Source organism: Marmota flaviventris, unplaced genomic scaffold, assembly GCF_047511675.1.
Source record: "Marmota flaviventris isolate mMarFla1 unplaced genomic scaffold, mMarFla1.hap1 Scaffold_45, whole genome shotgun sequence".
NCBI classification, from domain to species: Eukaryota; Metazoa; Chordata; class Mammalia; order Rodentia; family Sciuridae; genus Marmota; species Marmota flaviventris.
In genome coordinates, this window is record NW_027288277.1 from 320,025 (window position 1) to 328,804 (window position 8,780).

Below are 8,780 nucleotides of genomic sequence, written 5' to 3' on the forward strand. Positions count from 1 at the left end.
CTAACAAATTGTAGAGGAAAATGATTCATAAAACCCATGAAATGCAGGAACCCCAGAGTTCTGAAAACTATCTCAGATGTAAGCCACCCAGTAGACCTGCCTGACCATTAGATTTTGTTCACTTTAGACCTTTTAGAGTGGGAAATAAACATTGATTAAATAAATCACTGAGATGTGGTGTTCTAAACAACATTTATTTTCTCAACTATACAGTCTAAAACATTACTCCTAATGGATTAAAGCACAAGCATCTGGAACATATTTTTCAAGGCTTTTTAATTTTTTAGAATATACATTTAATGTGCCACATTCTTTTCCAAATTTCTTATGGAACAATATCAAAGATTTGACATTATGCTTGACAATACTTGGGGAGTCACTTCAAGAACTGTAGAGTCATTCCACTCACGCCAAGATGATATCATATTTACATAAAGAGTGAGTTTTTAGGTTATTTGTGGTATAAGGTACAGATTCTATTCAAAACATTAGCAAAAGAAAATACAATCATTGTCAGATGAAGTCCTGATATATAAAAATAAAATAACTTAAAAAAAAGTCCAAGCTGGGCATGGTGGCGAATGCCTGTAATCTTGGTTGGCTCTAGAGACTAAGGCATGAGAATTGCAAGCTCAAAGCCAGTCTCAGAAATTCTGCAAGATTAAGTCTCAAAAAAAAAAAAAAAAAAAAAAAAGAAAAAAAAAAGAAAGAAAGAAAAAAGAAAAGAAAGAGCTGGGGTTTGGGTCAGTAGTTAAGCACCTGTGGGTTCAATTCCTGATATAAATAATAATACTAATAATAATTCTAAATGGCATCATGATAAACACAATAAAAATTTGTAACTGAACTTTTTTTTTGGTGGTACTGGGGATTAAACCCATGGGCTTGTGAATGTGAGGCCAGCACTCTACCAACTGAGTTATATCCCCAACCCTATAACTGAACATCTTACTAGACTCTAGCTTCCTTCTGTGACTTTTGTGCTTTTGCTATTCCTTCTCTTATCCTATAATTTCTGCAAAAATTTTCTTCAGAAACGAAAAACTCACTCCTTCCACAAATTACCTTCATAAAGGAAAATTTCTGGACATATTCACCCCTTTGGTAAGGATTGTCAAGTCTTCTATTATGAGTTAAAAACTCTATCCTGTTCTTTAATTCGGTACTTCTGCCTGTTTTTCTGTCCTTTTGTTTAAAATTGTGATTTATAAGTGTATAGTTACAATTATGGTTTACATTGCTTCCTTGCCTTAGAAAAAATAAGCCTTTTGCACACTTATCTCTAAACCCCAATACTCATGCTTTGATTTTTCTTTGTGTTCAGCTACATCACCAAGGTGGTTACAGGTCTTAATGCAAGCAGTTTCTGTTTGATCTGGTCCTGGCTTCCTCCCTCCCATGTATGGTGTCCAAATTTTTTTGTGCTTGATGAGACTTTTAGTGAGGTTACATCTCATATACCAGTTTTGATGTAATGAGCTGTCTTTTTGCAAATGTGGTGGATGTGATAAGTGGATGTGATATTGGGACTTCATGGAGATAAGTGACTGCAGTGTGTACCTGTCCTGCTATGAGGTCTTCTTCATGGTATAAAAACATTGTCTTGTCCCTTGTTTACAAAATTTGAATTGATGGAGTATACAAACCAAGCTTCATGTAGTTCTGATCTCAAAAGTTATGACCACTGCATGTCTACAGTGTATAGAGCACTTGCTTTTTTCCAGGGCTACTTTACTTTAGAGAACTCTGAAAAATTCTTTTATAACATATAAGTAAAGAAAACAGGGCTGGGGATGTGGATCAAGAGGTAGCGCGCTCGCCTGGAGTGTGTGCAGCCGGGGTTCGATCCTCAGCACCACGTACAAACAAAGATGTTGTGTCCGCCAAAGACTAAAAAAAAAAAAAAAAAAAAAAAAAAAAAAAAAAAAAAAAAAATTAAGATTAAAATTCTCTCTCTCTCTCTCTAAAAAATAAATAAATAAATATTTTTAAAAAAGAAAAAACAATGTTGGGCATGTTCAAATTTTCCAGAAAAATCTGAGAGCAATTATTAATGATTGACAGATAAGCAAACTGAGAATCCCAGAGTTAAGTGATATATCATAGTTTATAAAGTTACTAAGTGAGAAAAGCTAAGATTCAAATGAAATCTAGCTAAGGTTTTACACCTAAAAAATACTATAATATTCACAAAGTCTTACACCTAATACATTATGAGGCAAGGCTATTACTTTATTGGCTTCTCCATTTAATATTTTCATTTTAGAAACATTTTATTAGTAGAAATAATAGTATGTCTGATGATAAATATATAAGAAAATATTCAACACCTTCAACATCCACAATGTTCAATAGAAACCATGTAGCATTTTTATACCTTTATATCAGATTTTTAGAAAAAGCATTTATAATCTGATAGTTAAAATCATTTTTTTAAATTGTGCTACTATAAATATTGTTGTAGCTGCATTTTTGTAGTATGCTGTGATGCCCTTCAGTATATGAATTAATAAAGAAAATGTTCTTTTTATACAAAATAGGATAATGCTCATCATTAAAGAGAATGAAATCATGGCATATGCAAGTAAATGGATGGAGCTGAAGAATATTATGCTAAGTGGAGTAAGCCAATCCCCCCAAACCAAATGCAGAATGTTTTCTCTCACATAAAATTTCTGATATGTAATGGAAAGGAGGGAGAAGCATGGGAGGAATAGAAAAAAAAAAACTATAGATAAGGCAGTGGGGAGGAAGGGAAAGAAAGGGAGCATGGGGATAGGAAAGTGATGGAATGAGATGGATGTCATTATCCTAAGTACATGTATGAAGACATGAATGGTGTGCCTCTGTTGTGTACAAGAGATATGAAATATTGTACTCTATTTGGGTAATATGAATTACAATGCATTCTACTGTATTTTATAACAAATTAGAATAAAATCTAAAAATTATGTTATAAAAGATTGTGAGAAAATTCAGAGGAAATAAAATATTTAAATACAAAAATAAAAAAAAAACATGTTTATATATGTTGAAATGTTTTATATATTCAATTGTGGAGTTTGTAATACTCAAGAATAAGTGTAACATATTATGAAAAAAAGCAAATACTTTTGAAGCAACTAAAATATATTCATTTATTAAAAAATAATATATTGTCTCATTTAAATTTATTCTTTGAGTGAGATACAGAAAGACAGAATACAAAGAGTGATTAAGAAAGTAAAACAAAATAGGTAGAAGTGGAAAACTAAATATACAAATGAAGAAAGAAGTCTTAATGTACTAGAGAATCCATGCTAAAAATAAGAAAAGTAGTGAATGCATGATAAGACTGTGAGGAATGACAGATTATTTATCCTCTGATAAATCTCTGAAAACCTATTTTCTTGGGATATAGATAACATATGAAACTATTACTCACAAGTTTAGACACGATTTTGTAATTACTTATTCATGAAAGTTTATTAAATAATATCAATACTAGATACTTCCTGGAATTTTCCTCCAAGTCGATGAAATCTTCTATATATTTTAGAATATGTATGTGCATGTGCACTCTAGAACACTATGTATAAATGTATATATGTTTTATCTAAGGTTAACTTTTCTATGTATGTGAAATAATTTGATTCTTTTATATTTTTCTAAATATAATGGTAAATGAAATATTTTTGTAGAAAATATAATATGAGTGATCTGTTTACTTTATTTTAAAGTGTCTGAATTTTTTTTTACATAACTGGCTTTGTAAGCCAGTCATTTCTATATTTTAAATAAAAGGTGTGTTTGAGGGGGCTGGGGATGTGGCTCAAGCAGTAGCATGCTCGCCTGGCATGCGCATGGTGCTGGGTTCGATCCTCAGCACCACATACAAATAAAGATGTTGTGTCCGCCAAAAACTAAAAAAAAAAAAATTAAAAAATCTCTCTCTCTCTCTCTCTCTCTCTAAAAAAAGGTGTGTTTGAATAAAAGCATTTTAAGAAAACCTCCACTCAATGATGAATAAAATTCCCTATTAAAGAGTATTTATTTATTTTTTTAGTACAAAATGTTTCCCATGAAAAGAAGGAATGGATGTTAGCCCACCACAGTACGCTAAATCACCTTTCATATAAACCTATGGCAGGGATGCTAAGAAGATTATATTTCAAAGCACAATGGATCTCAAACATCAAATAAAACTCTAGGCTTCATGAAACCAAAAGAAAAGATTTTACCAGCATTTTCTATTTACCACAAAGCCTCTCTCAAAGAAGTAGGCAGTCCTATGCTAAGTATTTGATAGCATACCCTTGGTGTCAACATTTCCTATTCTTCTATAACAATCACTGAAGGTCCAGATTTCCCCTCACAGTCAGAATTCTATTTTCTTCTATAGGGTATGCTCACAAAGCAAAACAAATAGAAGTTCATGGAAAAGGACTTTTTCACTCATTTTCCTTACTGTCTTTTTTCTGGAAACAAACAGAAGGCATCTGTCTTCAAAATTGCTTTCACCATAGTTTACTACAATTTTCTAATCCCAATATTGGACTGCAGGATCCTCTTTTGTGGGAGCCAGTGTTGAGGGTCTTCTGCTGCCAAACAGAGGCCTCACAAGCCATGTGGAATGTGGATGATCCATGTCATGTCTTGTGAGCTGCATAGCTTACACAGTTGCTTTCCAAAGGAGTCAACCTGATGTGATCTAAAAGGTCCTGTATTATATAAATTCTGATTTTCTTTGAAATTGGCCATCTTTATTCAGCTCAGCTAGTGTGCTGCTCCTAATGGTCTCTGCATTAATACTAGTGAAACACAAAAGAGCAGTGGGCCTCAACCATTTTTTTTTTCACCTGTTTCAATCCAAATATTCTTCAGGACTACTTCAGGATTTTTTGTATAAAAAGCCCAACCATCTTAAATAGGTTAATATGCCAGTGGATTAAAAGGCCCTATTCTTATAGCTTTATGACTCTAATTAGCTTGAATGCTTAAAATTGATTTAAGTTATAAACCATGCTGTTTTTTTGCAGTAAATGGTATTGTGTATGTGCATCAAATCACTGTATCAGAGTGAAGTAAATGTGGATACTTAGATCAAGACAGCAGAGGCATGGGTGAGAAATTCTACACATCAAGAAAGACCTGAAAGACCTGTGTTTGTGCCTGGAGCTGGGATTGTGACTCAATGGTATAACACTTGCTTAGCATGTTTGAGGCACAGGGTTTCATCTAAGCAGTGCATATAAACAAAATAAACAAAATAAGACCCATCAACATCCAAAAATGTATATAAATAAATAAAGTGCTTAAATACTTTCTCAGAATTAGTCTATGCCGTTTTAAGAAAATAAGAACAAAATTAAATGTTTCACCCCTTGTAGAAAAGCTATTACCTTCAATAAAGTGCTGCTTATAAATTTATTTCTTCTTTGTTATCCTGTGAGGAAATTACAACATGTTAAAAATTCAGTTGTATGTTATCAGCCAAAAGAATGATTGAATATCAGAGTTTTTCTTCCTATGCAAAAATCACCACCCTTACTGTTATTGTAGGAGAAATTAATAAACACAGAAAGCTTGGCTATTCTCACAAAGTTTATGTAAACATGTTACTCTAAATTAAATTTATATAATCAATTATGATTTGCTACCAATGCAGATGTCTTGTTACCATTTGGAACACATGAAGAGGTCATGAATTGATCGCTATTTCAGTTTCAAGAGAAACATTTCCTATAAGGGTGTCTGTATTTTGTCAAGAAGATAAAACAAGAACAGTAAGGACTTATTGATTCCTGATCCATGCAAAAATAACTGAGAAAGAAGGGTGATATCACTTAGAAAATGTACACAAGTCTATAAACCACTTTTAAAAAATCATATTAAAAATACATACAAAGAACTACAGATCCAGTTAAGAAAAAATCAGCTACTCCAGGCAATAAAACTACAGGAGATATCACAATATCAATACTTGAGAAATAGTGCCACTTGTTATCTGATCCTATCACTCACTGAAACATTACCCAGGAGAGTCAGAGCCAGTATAAACACTCCAAGAACCATTTAGAGCACACTATTCTTTAAGACCTCAGAAGTAAATGTAGCTAGAACTGACATACTAAAATTGCTTATTATCACAAAGGTGAACCAATATATTCTGCTTTACAACTCTGTTGGCAGGCCAGAGAACAGGGTAAATTTATTATCTACAGCAACATAATGCTCACAAAGATCTCTGTATTATTCATAAGACTGCATATAAATTATAAAAAAAAAACATATTTTTTTCCAGTTTATAACATTGTTTTATACATATCAATACATTATGTTGTGTCCAGCAAAGTACATATTATTACTGACAGCTGTTGACATGATTCAATAAAGCCCCAAGGGGTTTCACTGATAATCCTAAATCACAACTACTTTTCCAAATAAAAAGCCACTTCTATCTCTCACAATATTTAGAGGAGGTTTGCAGAAATGTCAGTGGTTCATAAGGAAGAAACTTGGGCAGAAGCCCCAAGAAACCAGTGTAATTTTCTAAGTTTAGTGGGGAGGAGAGGGGGTCTTGTATATTAAAAAATAAGCCCTTGTATATTAAAAAATAAGAAAATGGAGTCTCTCATGTGAAGATTAATAAGTCTAATTTTGGAAGAGAGTTTCTGTCAGACTTTGCAGTATTTTATTTGGTTTCTTATCTTTCTCTTCCTGTGTCAGATGGTGAAGTGCCTAATTTTAAACCACATTTTGAGATGAATGTCCTTAAAAAAGTTTAGAGATTTTTCTATTGACTTTGAATTCCTCTGCAGTTTTCAATTTTGCAAGTCATATTAAAATAGGCAGACTGCATAACCAAATGTTATTCGGATGTCTTCAAATAAATTTAATAATTTCTTTTTTTATTCCATGTACAAAGGAATAATTTAATTACAATAAATAAAAGCTGAGAGTAGTTGGTTCTTTTCATAAAGCAAAATTTTTTAGACATCAAGAACTCCATGAATACAATTTTGAGCTGAAATATGGGTGGACTCCTCCTGCCCCGGCTGGCCCCAGTGCACCTCTGGCACACATGTCCACCCAGAAATTTAAGTCATGGGGGAGCGAGACTGTCGCCTCTGAGGCCCTGGCTCCGGATCCCCGCCCCAGGCTCCCGCCCCCACCGCTGCTGGCCTGGCTCCCATCCACGGACTGGCCTGCTCTGCCAGAGCCTCCGCCGCCCTGCCCGCTGCAGCTCCTTCCTGTCAGGCCCTGTAGTGCGGCGCCCCTGTCTCTGCCCCCGGCGCGGACAAGGGCGGCCGCCTGCGGGGCGGGGCTCCCCTCCTCCTCCTTCTCCTCCTAGAGGCTCAGCCGGGGGTTGCCTCTGACACTCCGCTTCACCTTCACACACCCCAGCACTTCCCGAGTCCTGCCTCCCCTGGCTGCCCTGGGGAGAGCTGGAGCCTAGGCTGTCTCCAACACCGCACCAGTCTGGGCGGCAGGCGCTCGCTTCTCCAGTGGGGGCCGCGCCTGCGCCCCCCCCCGCCCCGCCTCAGCACTTACCTCTGGCCTGCACCGGGGGCTGCAGCCTCCCCCCGCCTCGCGCTCCGGGACTCGTCTCCGGAGTTCTCCCGAGGCGCTGGAGGCCTCCTTTCTCTCCCGCGACTCCGCTTCTTCCTCGTGCTCCCCGCCCTCCCCACCCCAAACCCCAACTCCATGGCGCCTCTGGGATGCAGCTCCCCTTTTCCGCACATTCGGGCAGCGGTCCCCACACCCAGAAACAGCCCTCTTGGGGGCGGTCGTCTCCTCGGGGCTCCGTGTGGGCACTCACAGCCCGGGGTGGGGACCCGGAGCCCCCGCCTACCTCCCACCCGCCTTCGCAGCCCCTGAGGAAGGCGCGGTGACTGGCTCCTGTCATAGGTCCTTCAGGTGCTGGCTGCCCAGGGCGCTGACCTTCGCTGCCAAAGCTGTATGTAGCTGAGGCTGCCGCCGCCAAGTTCCCTTGTTATAACTCCTCCTGTTAGCAACTCCTCCTGCTCCACCCCTCCCCCTCCTCCTCCTCCACTCTTCTTCCTCCTTCTCCTCCTCCTCCCACTCCTCCTCCTCCCCTCCTCCTCTTCCTCCTCTCCCTGCTCCACCCTCCCCCTCCTCCTCCTCATCTCAGCATGAGAGAGTTGGACCGAACCAGCTCTGGAGCAGAGGAGGGGGGCTCAGGAGCAAGGCCGTCCCTCCCTCCTCCTCCCCAACAGTGACCGCTGCCAAGTCCTGTCACTGGGGAAAGGACAGGGCGGAGGAGGGGACAAAGGTGGATTGAGAAAAAAAAAAAAAAAGAAATATGGGTGGAGGGCATAGGAGGTGGAGAGGTGGGGCAATTCTCCCTGGGCCATGGAAGTTTTTCAGTATCTCTCCACCAAATTAAAAGTAATAAAAATTAAGAAAAAAACTTATAAGGAGAAAAAGAACTTCTGAAGCCATCAACATTTTTCTTTTTCTTTAGTCTCCACCTTAGAACCTAAAATATTTTATGCTGCTATCATCATCCAATGATGGTTCTGCAGGCTTATGGGGGAAAGGCATTTTCAAATTTTTAAAAATCTTTCTGGATGATTTGCACTTATTCTTTTATTAATTATGATTTCTTTGTATTCTATCCTAAATATGATTTTAATATTGTCAATTTTCCTTATGTGACTCAACAAATCATTTTTTCCTCCACTAAAATCATTAGTATTCATTCAACGAATTCTTTTTTGTTATTTAAAAAAATTATATTTTCCATAATGTCTAGAGGCAGGACTGAGATATTTGGC

The 8,780-nt window shown here is 37.4% G+C and overlaps 1 long non-coding RNA gene across 2 annotated transcripts; it reads right to left on the reverse strand.

Moving 5' to 3' along the window:
* Nucleotides 1-205: 205 nt before the first annotated feature.
* On the reverse strand, nt 206-7,999 carry LOC139704211 (uncharacterized). 2 transcript variants are annotated; one of them, XR_011706227.1, is made up of 3 exons: nt 7,835-7,999; nt 5,382-5,425; nt 206-1,890 (listed from the first exon to the last, which is right to left on the reverse strand). It is a non-coding gene; the product is annotated as an uncharacterized lncRNA (long non-coding RNA). The 2 variants fall into 2 exon arrangements; XR_011706226.1 differs by lacking the exon at nt 7,835-7,999 and adding an exon at nt 7,534-7,645.
* Between the last annotated feature and the right edge of the window lie 781 nt (nt 8,000-8,780).